We start from the raw sequence: 21,555 nt of genomic DNA on the forward strand, positions 1-21,555 counted from the left end.
CCCCAGTAGTTGGCACACAGCAGACCTTCAATAAATGAACAAAGAAAGAACCAGAGTGGACTCTGAGTACAGAGGGTAAGAGAATATCCTGAGGAGTGTGGGAAGAGGGGACCCTGGACACCCACAAGCTTGCAGATGGGAATGTGGTAAGAGAAGGTGCTGTCCTTGGCCAGCCTCTGTATTCCCTCCACCCCCACCCCCTGGTCTCTGTCACTCTGGGGAATAGAAGGCACTTGGCTCAGATAGCATCTGAGGAGTTACCCCACTGTAAAGTGCCCACCTTTCACCTTGTATTTAAGAAATATCTTGATGAGAGATACTTAAAGACCATGTAAATATTGTTTCCATAATCTCAGCCACCAATTTTTTTTATTTTAATTTTTCTGGCCACTGTACATGACATGTAGGATCTTAGTTCCCCAACCAGGGATCAAACCCATTCCCCCTGCAGCAGGAGCTTGGAGTCTTCACCACTGGACCACCAGGGAAGTCCCCGCTCACCACCTTCAGCGTCCAATCCATTGACGACTCTTTCTAACCGAAGTATAGTTGATGTACAATAGTAGATTAGTTTCAGGTTCATAACATAGTGATTCAGTATTTTATTGACTATACTTTTAAAGTTGTTATGAAATGATGACTGTATTTCCCTGTGCTATGGTGTAACCTTGTTGCTTATCTGTTTCATGCCTAGTTTGTATCTCTTAATTCCATAACCCTACCTTGCCCTCCCCTTGCCCTCCTGTTAACCACTGTGTTGTCTAGTCGCTTCAGTCGTGTCTGACTCTTCTGTGACTCCAAGCACTGCAGCTGCCAGGCCCCCCTGTCCATCGGATTCTCCAGGCAAGAATACTGGAGTGGGTTAACCACTAGTTTGGTCTTTCTATCTGTGAGTCTGTTTTTTTGTGTGTGTTTTGTTATGTACATTTGTTTAATTTTTTAGATCCCACATGAAATCTTATGGTATTTATCTTTCTTTGTCTGACTTATTTCACTGAGCATAATACTCTCATTGAGTATTATAAGCATAATATCCCCGTTGTTGCAAATGGCAGACTTTCACTCTATTTTATGAATGATGATAAGATGATATTCTCAAATGATGAGAATGATGATATTCTCATTCCATCATTCCTTTCACTGCAAGGAAGAGCTTTTCAGGATTTACTCTTAAATTAGCAGTAGGTTATCCTTAATTGGGCTTCCCTGATAGCTCAGTTGGTAAAGAATCTGCCTGCAGTGCAGGAGACCTTGGTTCAATTCCCGGGTTGGGAAGATTCCCACTCCAGTATTCTTGGGCTTTCTTGGTGACTCAGCTGGTAAAGAATCTGCTTGCATTGCGGGAGACCTGGGTTCGATCCCTGGTTTGGGAAGATTCCCTGGAGAAGGGAACGGCTACCCACTCCAGTATTCTGGCCTGGAGAATTCCATGGACTGCATAGTCCATGGGGTCGCAAAGAGTCAGACACGACTTTGTGACTTTTACTTTTCACTTTGTCCTTAACTATTATGGGCCTGCCCACAGTCCCTGCAAAAAATCTGGCAACTCTAACAGAGTACAAATCTCATTTGTGATGTCTGACAAAACTTCCACCCAAACTGAAGCAGCTTATATTACACCCTCAACTAGAATACAAAGTAAACATATGGCTGCCTATAACTGCCTACACATGAGGAAAAACCCAAACACTGAATGCTTTTCTCTGTAATCAAAATCTCAGTAGACTTAGGTCTGTTTAAAAGTGTCCCCCCTTAAGGAATCACTTAGGCAGTACAGTCTTGAGAACTGTAGAACAAATACATTTTGCTTTATTGCACTTGCCAGTGTTAAGGGCTTCCCGGGTGGCTCAGTGGTAGAGAATCAGCCTGCAAACGTAGGAGCCCCAGGTTCGATCCCTGGGTTAGGAAGATTCCCCTGGAGAAGGAAGTGGCAACCCACTCCAGTATTCTTGCCTGGAGAATTCCATGGACAGAGGAGCCTGGTGGGCTACAGTCCAGGAAGTCATAAAGAGTCAGACACAACTTAGAGACTGAGCGCACACACCGATTAAGTGACAGTCAACACGAGCTTGATTCCCTTCAAGCTGGCTCCATCTGCAAGCTCAGAATCTGTAGTATTTGAAGAGCACCACATGGAGACCTTCCTGTTATTCTTCCCCAATGTTTCCCAGCTTCTACCATAAACAAGTAACTTCAAAGAGCTGTTTGAAAGCTTGTGAACAATATAAATCCGTTTTGTTGTATTTTTCACTTAAGATTATATTCTGCAGAATATGTAGCTAACTGTGAAATTGATTTGCAGAGCTGGGGCCATCCAATTTGACATTCTTGACACTCTATGGATTTATATTTCGTCCTCTGTGTGCGTGTGTGCATGCTACGTTGCTTCAGTCATGTCTGACTCTTTGTGACCCTATGGCCTGAAGCCCACCAGGCTCTTCTACCCATAGGATTCTCCAGGCAAGAATACCAGAGGGGTTGCCATGCCCTTCTCCAGGGATCTTCCTGACCCAGGGATGGAACCTGCATCTCTTAAGTCTCCTGCATTGGCAGGCGGGTTCTTTACCATTAATGCAAACTGGGAAGCCCTTCCTACACTATACGTATATGCAGATTCCTTGTGAATTTGGTCCTATGACTAAGCTAGTAAGACTGGTTCTATAGCACTAGCTGAAGCTAGGGATGTGGGGTTTGCTTTAGCCAGGCTCCTAGTCTGCATGCTGACAAACTTGAAAGGAAGAATAAGTCACAGAAAGTGATGCCCTGAACATCTGAGAACTAGTTTGGATTTCAAGTGCAGTGGAAAGTGGTTCCCTGGAGAGCAGAGGAGGGGAGAGAAAGTGCTAGGAAGCTAGTAGGAGGGGTGGGCAGCTTGGTGTGTTCCCCGTGGAGAGAGGACCAAACAGAGAAGCATCAGTGCTTCTTGCTTCTAGCTACAGCGTGGTCAGTAATAGGCCACAGATATTTGGTTTTCCTGTTCTGGGCGTGTAACTAGGGTAACACTTCTCCACCCAGCTTGATTCAGGCAAAGCCACGGGATGTGCTTTGACCATTACACGTGATCAGAAAAGATCTGGGCAGAGGAAAACTTCTGGGCAGAAGTTTTACCAACCAGAGTGTGTGTCTGCGATCCTGGAAGCTCCGGCCCAGGTCTCCAAGTGACTGGTCTTGATGGGTGGACAGTGTGCATGTTTTTAGCCAAAAATAGGGCAATACACAGCTTATCATATGAGATGTGGATTATCTACCTAGATATGGAAAAGTAAACTCTATCAGCCATGTTCTATTAGAAGATCACTTGTTACTATGTAAGTTTGTCCTGTTTTTTCCTTCATAAACATTAACATTTTTCTCATTACTGTAGATAGAACTAAATTGGGAGAAAACTGAATATAATTCTGTCTCCCACTTTTTAAAATTAATACTGTGACCCAAGGAAGGAAAGGAGAGAGGCAGGGAGAAAGTATGCTAATGTCTGGGGGCCTGAGAGCATGAAGGCATCAAGGTGTTGCTGAAAGCACTTTCTGTCAACATGTGTGTGTGTGTGTGTGTGTGTACTTAACAATAACATGTAGTTTGAAAAGTAAGAGGATCTGTCACAGGTAGTAGTGGAAACACATTTGGAGATATAAGGTTCTAGGGAATATGTAATCTATCCCCAAGCCTGAGCCTATGCATTTATGACCATTATTTACAGGCCTAGACACTTTAGAAATTAAATACTTCTAAAAACCTGTGCCATCTGCTCTTCCTTTGAGGAACTGTACCTCCCTTTGGACTCCAAGTGATGTTGGAGCCTGTCGTCATGTAGGACGGGGTGGACACATGACCTCATCTAAGAAAATCATTCTCTCTCCCCTGGAAAACTGACAAGAGATAGTTGAAGCCAGATTACTAGAGGAAATATCCTCCAGTTTCTCCTAAGTCTTACCTTTTCTGAGGTTTTTTTCCTATTCTATCAGCTGCTTGGTATACCCGCAACAGATCCCTTCTTGCTTGGGGAAGAGTTTGTTTTGCGGGCAGAGGACTTTAGTTATTTCGGACTTGAATGCATCTTCATGATCATAGCATGGACCTTAGGGGGTGCCACGTGGAAGAGAGGTGCTGTGGCCTCCAGAGTCCCGGCAGGACTTGGCTCCCACAGATGGAAGGACTCTGGTTGGAGCCCTGGAAACGGAACACTGGGGTGCAGTGTCCTGTTGGAACCAGTGCCAGCCCAAGAGATGAGCAGATTGTTGCACTGCTGCCATCTTTGCTACTGCTACATCTTTTTTTTTTAATGGCCACAGCCTGGTATCTGAGCTGTTATTACAGCTTCCTAGTCAGTCTCTCTGTCCCCCTGTCACCTCTAATACAGCCATAATGCAGGGAGGTTGCAGCTCTCTTTTCAGTTAACATTCACTGGCTGGAGACATATCCTATAGTAAAAGGCGACTGCAGAGACCACACTGCATGATGCTCTTCTTGGCTTGATGGAAGTAGCTTGTAATCTCCGTCCAAGAACTCAAGAAAAGCAGTTTAGAATCTATTTTCATACTGGTACTGGATAATTTTCCTCTAATATCCATTTGATCATCTCCTCTCCCTGTTGAAAACCCTTCAAGAGACCTCTCTCGGACAAAGCTTACACTCTTCCATCCAACATTCAGAAGCTTCCAGGACCTGGTCTCAGTCTGGCTTTCTAGCCATATCCTCTTACTGCAACAACTCAAATTCTCAGCTCCACCCAAAGAACTCTACTCATGTTTCCCTGAGTGGGCCTTGTTTATAGCTCCTCATTCAGGTCTTTGCTAAAGTCAGCAGGCTATTTCTCATCTGTAGTGCTTCCCTTCTGAAATCTTAACCTGCTCTTCGAAGTCTAACTCAGCTTCCCCCTTCTCTGTAAAGACTTTATGGATAGCTATCAATAAAAAATAATCATTTCCCCTAGTATTTCTATATATTGCATATTTATTATTGCTGTCACTTTTAGAGCATTTTTCCTGATTCTGTCTTGAACTCTCAACTCTGTGTATGTTCCCAGCTTGGTTAGAAGCTCTTGGAGGGCAGAACTGAAATTGGACCTCTCTTTTATACTTATGTGTAGAACCAATGAGCTCCCTATGCAAGACAACAATGCTTTACTCCAGATAAACTGGTCCTCCAATATTTGGTCATAAATCACTAATCCCCTGATAAGAGCCAAGAGGCTCTCAGAGGCTCCCAAGGCTAAAACTAAGCTTTCCCAGTCATGTTTTGTGTTTCCTAATTTCCTTCCCTTGCAGAGGCAGAGATATACCCTAGACACAAAATTGTCCCAGTTTTATAACTGAAAACAAATATAAATACTGTAAATTGTTCTCTTATTATAAATGCCACAGAAGACACATATTTTAAAAAGAGCATAGGGCGGCTTTAAATTTCAAAGATATATTCAAACTGTGATTCTAAACTTTAAATACAAAATGGTCAAGTCGGGTCAGAGACTTTATTTACATTATAAAAAGACTTCATCATGATATAATTGAGTTTAATCATTTACAAAAATATTAAATCATGGTACTTATACCTACATATTATTTTCAAATACAAATTATACTGCAATCTTTTGTATGATAAAAAACTATCATTTCACAATATGCTGACGTCCTAGAAACACATTTTGTTTTCTAATAGAACATTGAATACATTCTTGTTATTTTAAAACTACTTTCAAATTCTTTTTTCCACCTAGTGCAAAAATAAACTCCAGCTTACTTTATATCACAATGTCATAACTTTTAAATGATAGGAATTGGGCCTAATTAGGTTTACTGCATATGCTCATATTATGTGAATTGCTGTAATAACTGAAAGCTACTAACCTGAGTCATCTTGTGATTACAGAAAATTACTTCTTGTCTTTTTGATTCATGGCAGTTTCCACCCTCAGAGAGTGACAGTTGTTGCTCGTAATTTCCTCAGTGTATACTGTAAACGCGTGTAGCGGGAGGAGAATCTAACAGCGAGGCCCTTTCATGCGCTGAGCCACTCGGCGTACGTCTTCGCAGGGAATGCAGGCTCTGTTAGGAAAAAACAAGTACTGAAGTTCATTTTACATAATACAACCATTGAACCGGCTACAGCCCATGCTGACCTCTTGACATGCCTGAATTACCCAGAGAAGAAGGGATTAGAACAAACTGTTAATATATGGAATGTGCCAGAACTATAAGAGCAGTTTCTGAATCAATCCCTCAGCTTTCTGTAAAACACCCAGTACTTTCTCCCCAAATTAAATAGGATGATTTCATCTTGTTCCTCAAAGTTTACAAGTATGGAGAGTCAATTTCGAATCCAGTGGTTTAATTACTGTAACTTTTTAAGACATATGACTAAATGTTATTAAGTCATCCCAGTACAATTTAACTGTTCAATAATTGTCGTTAGCAGCTATTTCCATGTCACTTTGACAAGTACCCCTATTCTTCACTGTTCACATTTATTTTTTTTCTTTTTACATAATAGAACAGGTTTGTCATGAAATTCATCAAAAGACTCTGAGTTACATTAAAAAGAGGACATATGCAGAAAACCCCTCTGTAATGGGGAGGTCTTGGGGTGTAAAATGAGGTCTGGAGAGATGCCCGGTGCAGTAGGAAAAGCCTGTCGTGTAACATTTGGGGGCCTGATTCATCTGTAAATGAGGCAAATGGACTTTCATCTTGATCACAGTTCTCAGTCACTTTCCTCGGTCTTCACGTCCTTTGCGTATGCACCTCAGTACCGCAAACTGTGCCCGTTTATTACACACAGTGATTCTCAGAATGGTGGGGTGGGATGTACGTGGCTTCCCTGAACTTGCTGGGGCTCTCCATCCACCCCAGTCTTGATCCCTGTTTAAGAAGCACTGATCTGCATGTGCTTTGCACAGCTTCTTGCTGGTCTTCAGAGTGTGCATATAACCCATCGTCTCTCAGTCACATGCAGGCATACAATCCGTACCACTGACAGCCACGAAGTTTGGCATTTTAGGAAGAACACTTAGAAAGAGTCTTGAAAGAGTTACAGTCAAAAGATTTCATCTTTCCTTTGGCAGTTTCGAGCCTGCCTTTATCATGAAGGAGAGGATGTTCTGTGTGTATGTGTTGTGTCTGTCACATGTTCTTTCTTTAATTAATTTATTTTTAATTAGAGGATAACTGCTTTAAATACTGTGTTAGTTTCTGCTGTACATCAACATGAATCAGCCATATATATACATACATATGTCCCGTCCTTCTCGAACGTCCCTCCCACCTCCCACCCCATCCCACCCCTCTAGGTTGTCACAGGGGAGCAGGTTTGAGCTCCCTGCATCATAGAGTGGATTCCCACTGGCTATCTGTTTTACATATGGTATTGTATATGCCTCTATGCTATTCTATCAATTCGTCCCACCCTTTTCTTCCCCCACTGTACCCGCAAGTCTGTTCTCTATGTCTGTATCTCCACTGCTGCTCTGCAAATAGGTTCATCATATGAATCCTTTCTAGATTCCACATATATGCATTAATATATGATATTTGTTTCTCTCTTTCTAACTTACTTCACTTTGTATAACAGGCTCTAGGTTCGTCCACCTCATTAGAACTGACTCAAACACATTCCTTTGTATGGCCGAGTAACATTCCGTAGTAAACCTGTGCCACAGTTTGTGTATTCCATTCATCTGTCAGTGGGCATCTAGGTTGCTTCCATGTCCTAGCTACTGTAAATAGTGCTGTAATGAACATTGGTATACATGTGTCTCTTTCAATGACGATTTTCTCAGCGTATATGCCTAGTAGTGAGATTGTTGGGTCATATGGCAGTTTTATTCCTAGTTTTTTAAGGAATAGGAGATGACGTTTTCTGAAACGCCATGCTAGTGGCAAAGCTTAAAGCGCGTCAACCTCAGGTTCACCCTTCCGGCCCTGACCTGGGGGCTGCTCTGCCCCCAGCCAGCCTGACTCTCTAAGCCCCTTGCCTTCAGGCATTGGTGTCCAAATGCATTCACCCTCTCAGATAGGCTCTGAGGACAGGGTGTTTTGAGACTTAGTCAGAAAGTGTAGTGAACGAAAAGAATTTCAGATAGTGTAGCAGGCATGTGTGAGCTGCTGGGGTGAAAAAGAACGCATGGTGGGGAACTTCTCTATTCACCCAAATCATAGTCCTCAAACACCTGTAAAGATAATTGACTTTCCATAAGTTTACTGAATTATGATCCAAACTTGCCTCTCTTAAAAATGAATCATTTTATCTTTTCCAAGAAGTTTCTGGGCAAAGACAAAATAGGGTAGGTAGTATGTTTCTTTTAATAAGTTGAATTGGATCAGTCCTTTCATTTTATCAGCCACACATCTTTGGGGTATCTAGTATTAAAAATGCATTTCTTCTTCTTTTCTCCTTGAATAAATCGGAAACCATCTTCAAGAACAAAGGTGACTCAAACCTTATGAAATTTTGAGGTTAACCAAGTGTGTGTATTTTCCTGGGAAGAGACTCAGCACCTCAACCTATGTCTCAGGGGAAAAATTAGTTTTTTGGAAAAAAAGTAGTTTCTGTATTAAAGAGATACATTCATTCATTCAACAAATACTAACTGAACTTCTGTTATATAATAAGGTGCTAGGGATAAAGATTTTTTAAGTTTCCCAATTTAGGAATCCAAAGTTTAATATAGGAAGCATACAAAGAAATAGAAAATTAAAATATGGTACTACTTTCATTTTCGGTATGGATACATCCTGAGAGCTTTTGAGCTTCTGAATCTCTAAACTAATTATGCCTTGGCTGTTATACCTATCAATCGACAGATCAATCAGTTGATTGATAAATTAATAGATAAAACACACCTATTACAGATTACGACATCATAGATCTTTGGGCCATCATCAAATATTTAAAACCACAGATGCCCAGAGCCCACACCAGGTGTGAGGAATGTTATGATCCAGGTGTGCACAGGTTCTATAGGAACTGTAGGTGAGGCAACTCATCCAGCCTATTCACGGGGAGGGGCAGTGAAGCCTCCCTTGAGAGGCTGACAGCTCAGAAGAGGGTAGGGGTGAGTCAGGAAACATGGGAGTAGGCGATTCTAGCTATCAGACATCATATATGGAAAAGAAATGAGACTCTTCGATGAACTTCAAGTAACTTAATGATAATAGCAAGACATGCACACACACACAATGTGTATTAATTATTTACTGTTATTGAGGCCCTGTTATAAGCATTTTAACATATATCAACTCATTGAATCTATACAGTAACTAAATGAAACAGGAACCACCATGTCCCCATTTTACAGATAAGGAAGCAGAGGCACAGAGAACACAAGTGACTTTCCAAGGTCACATAGCTAGTAAGTGGCAGAGCCAGGATTTCAGACCAGAAAGTTGGATTCCTGACTTCACACTCTTAACTATACAGTCAGTGGGGAGGCAGGAAGGGAGAACGGATGATACTATAAGAACCTGGAAGAGTCAGACCACGTAGGACCTAGTTTAACTTTCTAAGGAGTTTAGATCTTTATCCTGAATATAATGGTGAACAACAATTATGTCAGTGAGAGAAAAGACAAATTTGGATTTGGTTTCCAGAAATCCACAGCAGGAGTGTAGACTAGTATTTCCTGGACAGGTTCACAGAGACAGAACCTAGTAAAATCCTTTAGACAGATAATGATATTAAGGATGCTTAGGAGGGGGTGAGATACAGGAGATGATAAGGAGAGAGCATCACATTAGTAGGACTTGCTAACTGATGAACCGTCTAGTCAAAGCTATGGTTTTTCCAGTAGTCATGTATGGATGTGAGAGTTGGACCATAAAGAAGGCTGAGCATCAAAGAATTGATGCTTCCAAACTGTGGTGTTGGAGAAGACTCTTGAGAGTCCCTTGGACAGCAAGGAGATCAAACCAGTCAATCCGGAAGGAAACCAACCCTGAATATTCATTGGAAGGACTAATGTTAAAGCTGAAACTCTAATACTTTGGCCACCTTATGTGAAGAGCTGACTCATTGGAAAAGATGCTGGGAAAGATTGAAGGCAGGAGAGGAGGGGAGAACAGAGGATGAGATGGTTGGATGGCATCATCGACTCAATGGATATGAGTTTGAGAAAACTCCAATAGATAGTGAAGGACAGGGAAGCCTGGTGTGCTACAGTCCATGGGGTTGCAAAGAGTCGGACATGACTGAGTGACTGAACAACAACAAAAATTGATGAGTTAAGGGAAAGAACACACTGAAGAGGAAGCAGTGCTACTGATAAGGCTGACCCTGTAAGAGGTACCACCAGCATCCTAAAATAGAGGGAAAGAGAGTAAGAATGAAAGACAAAAGGAAACTTTGGTAATGACCATATATAAACTCTGAAAGACTCTTCCCTTGGAATACCTGTGAATACGTCCAGAGAAATTTACTTAAGATACTTGCATCTATAGGAAAAAGGCTGTAAGAAGGACTAAGTGTTGGTAATGGAAATGCCATAGTGATCGGTAACACATTATATTTCGCATTATTGCCTTGGCTGTTTGTATATATCCGTTATGTCTGTAATTGATGGCAGCATTTTCTAGATATGGACAGTGGAGCTCATGATCGCTGATGTCTTGTTGGGTATTGCGGTTTACACAGCATTCAGTCAATGTTTATGATAAAAATACATGAAGAAAGGCAGAGAAGAATAAAAAAGAGGGTACTTTAGATGGTGCTGTAGTTCACCATCAGAGGGAATACATCTGCGTGAGGGTTTAGGTTTGGACATAACTGTTTCTGTTTATCTGAAGGACAACCAAGTAAGATGGACATGAAGCTCAGAGCAAGCTGTTCTAGAGATCATTTAAAAATCATTGTTCTAAAATTTGGCAGTGATGTTTCTTACCATTTACTCCCAAAGAGAGAAGGCATATAGTGTTCAGCCACGACCAAATACAGTTTAGTCCTATTCAGAGAGCTTAAAAAACAGATTTCTCCTGAGCACCAGCCTAGTCCAGTGGACGGACCCAAGAGGCAAACTCGAGGAGCCAGTTAATGACCATCTCTATTTACATGGACAGTCACTGCACAATTAACAAGGTAAAGTTGTTGGGCCGGTCCAGTGAAGAGGTAATAAGGTGTTTATTAGAAACTCTTTTTCACCCAGAAACAGTTAATATTTATAATTTAAAACCCAGCCCACTACAAAAAAGGAAGTGAATTAAATCAAGAGATTGTGCAGAACAAGAAAGAAATGAGGTTAGGACATCACCAGTAGTAATCAACGTGTTAGTGGGCTCCTCTGGTGGCTCATAGGTAAAGAACCCACCTGCCAATGCATTCGACGTGGGTTTGCTCCCTGGGTGGGGAAGATCCCCTGGAGAAGGAAATGGCAACCCACTCCAGTATTCTTGCCTGGAGAATCCCATGGACAGAGGAGCCTGGCGGGCTACAGTCCCATGTGGAGGCAAGAGTCGGAATGACTTAGCAACTAAAGAGAGAAAGAGATGCTACACAGAACCTCTTAACAATACACCAGAGGTTATAGCAGAAATGGTGGGGACAAAGGTAACTGGCATTTCTGGTTGAAATCCTATGAGCAGAACAAATGGAGGGCTTTAAAACAATAACATATGTAACCCTGAGAGAATAGGACCCTCTCTGCAATCCCAACAGGGACTGAAAGGTTACCTTGGAGGAAATACATGTGAAAAGAACGTGGATAAAATGAGGGAAAGATCAAATAGTCCCAAAGAATATTTGGTTTTCTTGAAAAAAAAAAAAAAAAAAACAACGACTTTTCTTCAAAAACTTGCACGTCTGCATTGACTTTGTGTTGGGAGCAGAATGGTATCTCCAGAATCTAAAAATAAAGGAAACGAAGGTGGTCATATCTGGGTGAGGAATGTGTGTCCCTGTGAGGGTTGGGGGTGGCTACAGGAGGAGAATACAAGGAAGTAGGAAATGGCATCCGGTCCCACCACTTCATGGGAAATAGATGGGGAAACAGTGGAAACAGTGTCAGACTTTATTTTTCTGGGCTCCAAAATCACTACAGATGCTGACTGCAGCCATGAAATTAAAAGACGCTTACTCCTTGGAAGGAAAGTTATGACCAACCTAGATAGCATATTCAAAAGCAGAGACATTACTTTGCCAACAAAGGTTCGTCTAGTCAAGGCTATGGTTTTCCCTGTAGTCATGTATGGATGTGAGAGTTGGACTGTGAAGAAGGCTGAGCGCCGAAGAATTGATGCTTTTGAGCTGTGGTGTTGGAGAAGACTCTTGAGAGTCCCTTGGACTGCAAGGAGATCCAACCAGTCCATTCTGAAGGAGATCAGCCCTGGGATTTCTTGGAAGGACTGATGCTAAAGCTGAAACTCCAGTACTTTGGCCACCTCATGTGAAGAGTTGACTCATTGGAAAAGACTCTGATGCTGGGAGGGATTGGGGGCAAGAGGAGAAGGGGATGAGATGGCTGGATGGCATCACTGACTCGATGGATGTGAGTCTGAGTGAACGGGAGTTGGTGATGGACAGGGAGGCCTGGCATGCTGCGATTCATGGGGTCGCAAAGAGTCAGACACGACTGAGCGACTGATCTGATCTGATCTGATCAAAGGCCACTCCCCCATGGGCACCGAGTAGGCAGTATTTATTATAACTGGATCACAACTCATTTTGATGGTGTAGATTGGAGAATGCCAGAAAAGAACAAGAAAATCAAAGATGAGATTTAAGAAAAAATGAAAATATAACACCTGACTTGCCCCAGGCATTTGCTACTGGTGTCAGTTTGACAAAAGCAGTCCTCAGTCTGTGTTAAAATTGAGGGGTGGTGGTGGTCTCCTGAACAGCAGCTTAGAAGAAGATAGGTGTGATGTCACAAAAGGCAAGACCGGAAAAAACACAACACATTTCCCATCCCCTTTCCTCCTAGGAAGGGAGGTCCCAGCAGGTTCGGTGACAAGGAATTCACCGTCATTTTGGTGTGAAATGATTGTTCAAGGAGCTTTTACAGGAAGCCCGTGTAGTCAGCCATAACACTATAAATCATCTGATGATTATTCTAAGAATGAAATTAAGGGGAGCAATGTGAGGATGAATTATACATTCTTATATTTCATGAAAACATGTTTATAATACAATTGACCCCAAAGAGGGGCACTCATGGGGTTATTACTGAAAAAAAAAATCCGTGTCTTTGAGGTACAGGAAGAGAGTGTGTGTGCATACAACAGTAAAACCTGGACTGTCAGGCGTCTTCTGTAGACTCCACCTCCGTCTCATCCCCCCCACCCCCTGCTGCCTCAGCCTGAGCTTAAGCCTTCCGTGTTAATCCAGGAGTTTCCGCAGACCTGGGAAACCTCACCAGTTGCTTTACCTGAAGGCGAGCACACACCTATATGTTTTTTAGAACCTATTCTTTACTGACACCATCACTGCAGTGGATGATTTACCCTCCATAAAAGCTGCTGCTGCTGCTAAGTCGCTTCAGTCGTGTCCGACTCTGTGTGACTCCAGAGACGGCAGCCCATCAGGCTCCCCCGTCCCTGGGATTCTCCAGGCAAGAACACTGGAGTGGGTTACCATTTCCTTCTCCAATGCATGAAAGTGAAAAGTGAAAGTCAAGTCACTCAGTCGTGTCCGACCCCCAGCGACCCCATGGACTGCAGCCTACCAGGCTCCTCCGTCCATGGGATTTTCCAGGCAAGAGTACTGGAATGGGGTACCATTGCCTTCTCCACCATGAAAGCTGGGAGGTCATAATTTTGAACTGAAAAAATCCTTTAAAATTAAATAAAATTTAGCTTTATGAAAAATTTACCTTTTGAAAATGCCTCAATTTACTAGAGATTGATGAAAACACCGTTGCACACTAACACGGTAGAAAGAACTGGGTCAGCTTAATAGCGTAGCTCTGAGATTCATTCTCTACAGCATCACCACACTGATGAACGGTTCCCCCTCTTCAGACTTAAAGCGGAAGTCCAAATACCTTAGCATTTCATAGAGCCCACCAGCATCTGACCCCAGCCCACCCTCCAGCATCGCTCCACACCCCACCTCCATGCCTTGTGCCGCACCAGTTACTCAATGTAGCCGGCCCCCCTGCCCCCACAGAAAAACCTGTCAGCTTAGTGACTCAGCAGATTTCCACTCAGGCACAAGCTCCTTACCTAGGCTCACTGCTTGACGTTTGTGACTTGCCATTCTCTCAGCACGTTAGACATTTGAGGTCTTCGTGCTTTTTGCTCACCTGTTCCCTCTGCCTGGTATCACCTGTCTCCTCCAGCCCACCTGCCAGACCCTTCTCTTCGAAGGTTCAGCTTGGGTTGTTTTCTCTACGAAGCCTTTCCTGTCCCCGGCTAGATTCACTGCCTTCTGCCCTCTGTGTGTCTACCCTGTATTATACAGAAGCTTGCAGCACTAGCGTTTTGGTGGCCATTGTCTCCTTTCTCTGGGCTGCCTCACACCCAGCTGTGTTTGTGATTAGGGGCGACCGCTAGCGTGTGGTTCTGGTGAACGGGGGCCTTGCCCTTCTGCACAGATGCTGAAGCGGGCAGAGTTTCCTGCCCCCGCTTCCTGGTGGGATGGTGTGTTAGTGTGTTAGGGCCGCCATAACAGAGTACCAGAGCCTCTGTCATACTGAGTGAAGTAAGGCAGGGAAACAAATGTTGTATATTAATGCATGTGCGTGGAATCCAGAAAAACAGTGCAGATGAATCTGTTTCTAGGGCAGGAACAGAGACACAGCCATCCAGATCAGACCTGTGGACACAGCAGGGGAAGGAGAGGTGGGATGAATCAGGAGATTAGGACTGACGTATATACACGACCGTGGTGAAACAGATGGCTAGTGGGAAGCTGCTGGATAACACAGGGAGCTCAGCTCAGTGCTCGGTGATGACCTAGAGGGCTGCGATGGGGCAGGTTGGAGGGAGGTCCAAGAAGGAGGGGACATATGTACATATATATATATATGTGCATAGCGGATTCACTTTCTTGTACAGCAGGAACTAACAGGACATTGAAAAGCAATTATACTCCAATTAAAAAAATAAACAAAGTACCACAGACATGTGGTAAACAACAGGAATCTATTTTCTCACAGTTCTGTAGGCTAGAAGTTCAAAGTCAAAGCATCAGCAGGGTTGGCTCATTCTGAGGGCTGTAAAAGAAGACTCTGTCCAGGCCTTTCCTCTTGACTTGGAGATGGTCGTCTTCTCCCTGTGTCTTTATGTCATCTTCCTCTACACTTCGACGGGTTAATTTTCTCTTCTTACAGGGACACCAGCCCTACTGGATTACTGCGTGTGTGCTCAGTCGCTTCAGGTGTGTCCAAGTCTTGGCGACCCTATGGACTGTGCCCGCCAGGCTCCTCTGTCCGTGGAATTCTCCAGGCAAGAATACTGGAGTGGGTTGCAGTGGCCTTCTCGAGGGGATCTTCCCAATCCAGAGATGGAACCTGCATCTCTTAAGTCTCCTGCATTGGCAGGCGGGTTCTTTACCACTTGTGTCATCTGGGAAGCCCCCTGGGTTAGAGCTCACCCTAATAAATTCATTTTAACTTAACTACGTCTTTAAAGACTGCATCCAAAACACAGTCACATTCTGAAGTCCTGAGGGTTAGGACTTCAACATGTGAATCTGGGAAAACGCAGATCAGTTCCTAACAGATAGCATAGAGGGTGGAATGTTGCTCCCTATCGGCCCCCAAAAGAAATCAGTTCAGTCGCTCCGTCATGTCTGACTCTTGGTGATCTCATGGACTGCAGCATGCCAGGCTTCCCTGTCTTTCACCAGCTCCCAGAGCTTATTCAAACTCATGTCCATTGAGTCGGTGATGCCATCCAGCCATCTCACCATCTGTCTTCTCTTCTCCTCCCACCTTCAATCTTTCCCCACATCAGGGTCTTTTCCAGTGAGTCAGTTCTTCTCATCAGGTGGCCAAAGTATTGGAGTTTCAGCTTCAGCATCATTCCTTCCAATGAATATTCAGGACTGATTTCCTTTAGGATGGACTGGTTGGATCTCCTTGCAGTCCAAGGGACTCTCAAGAGGCTTTTCCAACACCACAGTTCAAAAGCATCAGTTCTTTGGCACTCAGCTTTCTTTATAGTCCAACCCTCACATCCATACATGACTACTGGAAAAATCATAGCTTCGACTAGAGGGACCTGTGTCAGCAAAGTAGTGTCTCTGCATACTGTCTAGGTTGGTCATAGCTTTTCTTCCAAGGAGCAAGTATCTTGTTCCTTGGAAGTCACCATCTGCAGTGATTTTGGAGCCCACGAAAATAAGTCTGTCACTGTTTCCATTGTTTTCCCATCTATTTACCATGAAGTGATGGGACTGGATGCCATGATCTTAGTTTTTTGAATGTTGAGTTTTAAGCCAACTTTTTCACTCTCATCTTTCACTTTCATCAAGAGACTCTTTTGTTCTTCTTCACTTTCTGCCATAAGGGTGGTGTCATCTGCAGGTATTTCTCCCAACAATCTTGATTCCAGTTTGTGCTTCATCCAGTCGGGCATTTTACATGATGTACTCTGCATATAAGTTAAATAAACAGGGTGACAATATGTCCATATGCTAACCTCTTGAATTTGTAAATGTGACCTCTTTTAGAAAAAGCTTTTGGCAGATGTGATTAAGTCGCAAAGATCTTGACATGAGATTCTCCTGGATCCAGGTGGGCCTTAAATCTAATAACAAGCATTCTTATGGGAGATGGAAAAGGAGAAGGCCACTAAAGACAGAGACAGAGGCTGGAGCTATGCTTCTAAGCAGAGGAGCCCCTGGAGCCACCAGCAGCTGGAGGAGGCACCTCCTTGGAGCCTCCAGTGGGAGCTTGGCCCGTCTTTCTCACAGCCTTGGTTTGTGCCCATATTCCAACCTAGACTCTTGATTCTGTGCAGTCCCTAGTGTATTCCAGAAATTTTTCTTTCTTACTGAAGATATCTAGGCTTAACTTCTGTTGCTTGCAATCAAAAACTTTGACGAATTTTTAAAGTATCAGTAGTTGTTACAGTCCAGTCTATTCAGAGAAATATGACCATTCTGAAAAGCATCGTTAATGTTTTCAAAAGGAATCTGGCAGCTAATGGCTTACAGTAGCAAAAGGCTAAACCTATCAACCCCCACGTGGTCATAGGAATTAGGTGTTGAGAGAGGCAAGGCTGTGGTGACCCAACAGTGCCGTTCCCAAGAACAGTACAGCAGGCCATGAGGAATTCTGGAAGGACCGTAAGATGTTTGCAGAGCTTCCGAAGGAGTGAAACAAATGGAGATCGCATTATTCTTAACCCAAGCCTGATTCTCTTATGTCTTGAAGCTGTAGCTGAAAATTAAACTCCAAGTTAGAGTTTGTGGGTTACCAAATTAGGTGAATTTGCAGAGTCACTGAGTATTTTATGAGAAAGTTAGGACATTTCTTGGGAGGAGAGATTGGGACCCTGAGAACAGGACTGAGAATTAATGGGTGCAGCACCTCCTTACTTCCTTGTGGACCCTACAGTTCCCCACCCCCACAGTGGGTTTCTTGCAAGAGGGACTCAGTTCACCCCCTCCACACCTACAAAATACCTCCACCTCTCACTGTCCCCAGCTCTGTACCGGTCACTTTCCTGCATGGTCCAGGGAGACAAAGGCAAGCCCCGAAGGCTTGCACCCCGGGAGAATTACAGACAGCTGAAGCTAGAAAGCAGAGAACGCTGGGGTAAATGTCCACACACATGGATTCAGAGGGGGACTGGCAAAAGGAGAAATATAATTTTAGATTGCCCCAGGTTTATCTATGACAGGTGCCCTTACCAGATGTTCTGCCAACCTGACCAAAGCAAGGGGCTCCTAGGAGCCTGCCCATCAGGTACATCAGAGTCTGGACTCAGTAGTGGCCCAGACAGAATGGAGGTGCCACACATTGCTTGGCCAGAGGTCAGCTAAGGTCTGGTGATATGGCTGCTGCATGCACGGAGTGGTTGCTGGATTGCTGACAGAGAAACAGTTCAGGGAAGAATGCTATGGATAGGCTTCTCAGAAGGGCTCACTACATGAGGATATCTTGTTTGATTTTTTATTATTTATTTTGGCTGCATCAGGTCTTAGTTGGGGCATGCAGGATCTTTGCTGTGGTAGGCGGGCTTCTCTCCAGTTGTGGCTCTCTGACTTAGTTGCCACATGGCATGTGGGCTCTTAGTTCCCTGACCAGAGATCGAACCCACGTCCCCTGGGTTGCAGGGCAGATTTTTAACCACTGGACCACAAGGGAAGTCCCGCCGTGGCCGAATATTTTTGACTGAAGAATATAAGATGGCCAGGCTACCCCCTCCTTCATGACTCCAGAGCCTTGACTCCTTGGGAGCACGAACCTCTTGGGCTGCCATGTTGGCAAGGATGGAGGCTATATATATGTGTGTTTGTGTGCGCGCACTCAATAATATGGTGCTTCTTCCAGGCTGACCCTGTTACCCCCACAACCAAGTGCTCAATCAGCAGAGGTCCTAAACCCTCAGCCCAGGAGGGGGTACAGAGCACCAAGGGAACCACACATTTGCCTGGTGGTAGGTTGATTGTCTGGGGCCACTTTTCATCATGGAGGGGGCAGCAAATGGAGGCGCATTAGAAGGGGGCTGGGGCTTCCCTGGTGGCTCAGATGGTAAAGAATATGCCTGCAATGCAGGAGAGCCTGGTTCGATCCCTGGATCAGGAAGATCTCCTGGAGAAGGGAATGGCCTCCCACTCCAGTATTCTTGCCTGAAGAATTCTGTGGACAGAGGAGCCTGGCAGTCTACAGTCCATTACACGACTGAGGGAGTAACACTTTCACATTTTTTTTCTTTGCCTTCCACAATTCCGTTAGCAGCACCATCTCCTAGCACTACCTCCAGGGGGCTCTTCTTTGCCCTCAGGCTTCCAGCTGGGTTTGGTCAGTGAAGGGCAGAAGCAGGATTTGGGAGGAGACAGAGGTGGAGTTATTTATTACATCATGTCAACTGCCTCCCACAAGGGCCTGGGTTTTTTTTTTGTTTTTTTTTTTTTTAACTTTACAATATTGTATTGGTTTTGCCATATATCAACAAGGGCCTGGGTTTTAACAATGGCTTTGTTTCTCTCCTGAAGGCCACAACTTCCATGGGCTGCTCTCTCCTGAGATTAAAGTTCTCATTAAGTAACTAGTCTTTTTAAAATTTTTTCTTTTTAAAATTTTTATTGGAATATAGTTGATTTACAATGTTGTGTTAGTTTCAGATGTACAGCGAAGTGAATCAGTTATGCATACACATATATCCACTCTTTTTCAGATTCTTTTCCCATATGTCATTATAGAGTATTGAGTAGAGTTCCCTGTGCTGTACAGTAGGTTCTTATGAGATATCTATTTTATATATAGTAGTGTGTATATCAGAGAAGGCAATGGCACCCCACTCCAGTACTCTTGCCTGGAAAATCCCATGGGCGGAGGAGCCTGGTAGGCTGAAGTCCATGGGGTCGCTAAGAGTTGGACTCGACTGAGCGACTTCACTTTCACTTTTCACTTTCATGCATTGGAGAAGGAAATGGCAACCCACTCCAGTGTTCTTGCCTGGACAATCCCAAGGATGGGGGAGCCTGGTGGGCTGCCGTCTATGGGGACATGGGGTCGCACAGAGTCCGACACGACTGAAGTGACTTAGCAGCAGCAGCAGTGTGTATATGTCAATCCTAATGTCCCAATTTATCCTTTCCTGCCTTTCCCCCTGGGTAACCATAAGTTTATTTCTACCTCTGTTACTATTTCCGTTTTGTAAATAAATTCATTTATACCATTTTTTTTTTTTTTTAGATTCCACATCTAAGAGATATCATATGATATTTGTCTTTCCCTGTCTGGCTTACTTCCCTCAATATGACAATCTCTAGGTCCAGCCCTGTTGCTGCAATGGCATTATTTTGTTCTACTAGTGTTTATCCCTTTCCCTTTCAAGCCCAGGATGATAAATGTGCCCAGCTGCTACCCCAGAACGCTTCACCATCCCTGGTCAGTTTCTCTAGGGACCCTGCTGCTAGGGGATGAGACAGACATTTCCCTCTCTTCCTCAGGATGCTGTGGTGTGTGTGTGTGTGTGTGAGAGAGAGAGAGAGAGAGTGAGAGCGAGCAGGGAAGTGGGTATCAAAAACAATATCTCTAAATCAGTCGTCTCCCCAGTGTCCAGGTACTTCAGCATGGATGTTGCCCTAAGGGTCATAAAACCAAATTTCATATTGTGCTAAATCGCTTCAATCATGTCCAGCTGTTTGCAGCCCTTTGGACTGTAACCTTCCAGGCTCCTCTGTCCATGGGATTCTCCAGGCATGAATACTGGAGTGGATTACCATGTCCTTCTCCAGGGGATCTTCCCGACCCAGGGATCAAACCTGTGTCTCTTGCATCTCCTGCGTTGGCAGGTGGGTTCTTTACTGCTAGCACCACCTGGGAAGCACAAATTTCATAGTATTCAGCCTTAAAAAGGAATGGAAATTCTGACATGTGCTGCACCATGAATGAAGCTTGAAAACATTATGTCAAGTGATATAAGCCAGACACAGAAGGACAAATACTGGGTGATCCACTTCTGTGAGCTTTCTAGAGTAGTCAGATTCACAGAGACAGAGACTGGAGTGGGGGTCGAGATGGGGCCTGGGGGATTTGGGAGAGCGAGAGGGGGAGTTACAGTTTCATGGAGAGGGAGTTTCAGCTTAGGAAGAGGAAAATCTTCTCGAAGTTGGTTGCACAAGAATGTGAAGGCACTTAGGCCACTGTCTCTACACTTAAAAATGGTTAAAATGGGAAATGTTAATGGACTTCTGCCCGTCCTCCTGCATGACCTGCTTGGGTATTGTAGCAAGTAGCTTCAGCCCATGAGGCTAACTGCCCCCTCAGGTCTTTGGGACCATGCCTGTTGTGAAGTTGTGGGCCTTGCACCCCCTTCTCCACAAGCTGTGTTGTGGGTGTGAGGGCTCTGCAGACAATACTTCTTCCTTGCCAAGTGGCTTTGCACCCAGGACACACTGCACCAAAGCGAGTCCTGGAGGTGAGAGGAAGGAGGGGGACCAGCCTCTTTCAGGTTGCTTCCTGTTCCTGTGAGTGTCACCTGGCAACAGCCCTGTGCCCTGGCAGACCATTTGTTTCTGGGAGCAGTCAGTCCCCAGCTCTTTTGCGCTCTCCAAACCTCAGCCCTTTGCCTACCCCTGAGAGACCCCTCCATGCCAGGCAGCGCCCAGGCCAGGAGATCTGCTCCCAGACCCTCAGGGGCCCCTGTCTGGGCTCTTGAGGAAACAGCACTAGCTGGCCAGTGCCAGCTTCCCAGACTCTGGGTCCTACCTCCATAGACCCTCTCTAGTCTCCTGCGTCTGGTTGCTGCTCTAGGGGCCCCTCCTCTAACCCTCCAGGTTTTGAAAAGCCCGCTCTCTTTTCTTGATTCCGCCAATGCAGGGTGGCAATTCAGTTGCTTTTACCGTCCTGCCCCTATGACTTTTGATCCTCTAATATCTGTTTAACCATCTCCTTGCATTAAATTCTCTCTGTTAACGTAACTGGTGAGGTTTCTGTTTTCCTGACAGCATATTGAC

The 21,555-nt window shown here is 44.3% G+C and overlaps 1 protein-coding gene across 5 annotated transcripts in view; it reads right to left on the reverse strand.

Moving 5' to 3' along the window:
• TRMT9B (tRNA methyltransferase 9B (putative)) overlaps positions 1 to 21,555 on the reverse strand; it is a 68,523-nt gene that overhangs the window by 20,118 nt on the left and 26,850 nt on the right. For all 5 annotated transcript variants that reach the window (XM_027529934.1, XM_027529931.1, XM_027529935.1 and 2 more), the window contains one exon: positions 5,844 to 6,041. The gene's annotated coding sequence lies outside the window, so the exon portion shown is untranslated. The remainder of the gene's footprint in view (positions 1 to 5,843; positions 6,042 to 21,555) is intronic.

Source organism: Bos indicus x Bos taurus, chromosome 27 (genome assembly GCF_003369695.1).
Source record: "Bos indicus x Bos taurus breed Angus x Brahman F1 hybrid chromosome 27, Bos_hybrid_MaternalHap_v2.0, whole genome shotgun sequence".
NCBI lineage: Eukaryota > Metazoa > Chordata > Mammalia > Artiodactyla > Bovidae > Bos > Bos indicus x Bos taurus.